Here is a 2178-nt window from a genome sequence, read left to right on the forward strand (position 1 = left end):
TAAGAATAACGGTAATAATAATAATAATAATAATAATAATAATAATAATAACAATAATAACAATAATAATATTGATAATGATAATGATAATGATAATGATAATGATAATGATAATAATAATAATAATAATAATAATAATAATAATAATAATAATAGTAATAATAACAACAATAACAATTATTATTATTATAACTATCATCATCATCATCATCATCATCATCATTATTATTATTACTATTATTGTTATTATCATTATTTAAGAAAATAAAAAAAATAAAAAATTTAAACTAATATATATATATATATATATATATATATATAAAATATTATATATATTATATATATATAAAATATATATATATATATATATATATATATTAGATATATATATATAAGATATATATATATATATATATATATATATATATATACATATATATATATATATATATATATATTTTAATATATATATATATATATATATATATATAATATATATTATATATATTGCATATATATATATATATGCATATATATATAGACTTTGCTAGGTCCCAGAAAATGAGGATCTCTGGCTCCTGGTACCAGCGCTCCAACTCGCATCGCTGGACTTGGTACAGCGATATGGGTACAGTGGCCAAGGAGATCGACCACATTCTTGTCAGCACGCGATGGAGGATCCTCCAGAACTGCAGGGTTTACCGGAGTGCTGAGTTCTGTGGCACCGACCATAGGCTGCTTGTGGCTACCCTGCGGGTCCACTTCAAAACTCCCCGTCCCTCCAGTGGCCACCCTAAGGTGTTTCACTTGGACAGACTAAGGGAGGAGGAGTGTGCCCGTGGGTTCGCCACGGCAGTCTCTGACCGATTCTCAGAAACCAGCAACCTGACGGATCCAGTTGCCTGTGGAGTCCTTCAAGCGCGTAACACTCGAAGCAGCTCAGGAGTCCATTGGCGTACGCCCAAGGACAAGGCAGAATACCATCTCCCTGGAGACATTAGAGGCCACTGAAGCGTGTCGCAAGGCTCGGCTGAATGGGAATCAAGTCTTGCGTCGTTCCATGGTGCGTAGGGCTCGGACACTGCTAAGAAGGGACAAGGAACAGTTCATCAGGAATCTTGCTGAGGAGGTCGAAGGCATTTCTTGGTAAATGACCTTCGCCCTGCCTACCAAGCCCTGAGAAAACTGAACCCTAAGCCCTCCTCACAGATGACTGCAGTCCGATCAGCGGATGGACAGATCATCTCAGATCATGTTGGGGTTCGTGAACGTTGGGCTGAGTATTTTGAACAGTTGTACCAGGTGGATCCTCCAACAGTTAGCTTGGATGCAAGCGATGTCTCAGTGCCTGTGCCGGACCCACCCATCAGCGAGGAACCTCCTACCCTAACAGAGGTTAGGCTGGCGATTTCCAAGCTGAAGAGTGGGAAAGCTGCAGGTATATGTGATATCCCTGCTGAACTGCTAAAGGCTGGGGGTGAACCTATGGCTCGGGGCCTGCATACAGTCCTGACTGCCATTTGGCAGTCTGGTACCATTCCCCCTGACCTGCTGAGGGGCGTGGTCATCCCTCTCTGGAAGGGGAAAGGGGATCGATGGGACTGTAGCAACTACCGTGGCATTACACTGCTCAGCATACCAGGCAAGGTTCTCGCTCACATTCTTCTGAAACGGATCCGCAACCACCTACTGAGGCACCAGAGACCGGAGCAGTCTGGATTTACTCCTGGCAAGTCCACAATAGACCGTATACTAGCGCTTCGAATAATTGTGGAACGCCGTCGTGAGTTTGGTCGTGGGTTGCTCGCAGCCTACATCGACCTCAAGAAGGCGTTTGACTCGGTGCATCGGGAATCGCTATGGGAGATCCTGAGGCTCAGGGGAATTCCGACACAGATTATTGGCCTGATAGCAAGCCTCTATACTGGTACTGAAAGTGCTGTAAAGTGTGGTGGGGGTATGTCGAACTTCTTCCCTGTTAATTCAGGGTGAGGCAAGGCTGGTCCTTGCACCCACACTTTCAACACTTGTATGGACTGGATAATGGGCAGAGCTACTAGCCAAGTCAGTGCGGAGCACATAGGCATATTAAGTCTCGGACCTGACTTGCCGCGATGTTGCCATCCTATCGGTCCTTGGAGTCACCTTGTTTGGGGCCGGGGTTCCCTTGGGTGGGGG

This window comes from Penaeus monodon, unplaced genomic scaffold (genome assembly GCF_015228065.2).
Source record: "Penaeus monodon isolate SGIC_2016 unplaced genomic scaffold, NSTDA_Pmon_1 PmonScaffold_18071, whole genome shotgun sequence".
Lineage (NCBI taxonomy): Eukaryota > Metazoa > Arthropoda > Malacostraca > Decapoda > Penaeidae > Penaeus > Penaeus monodon.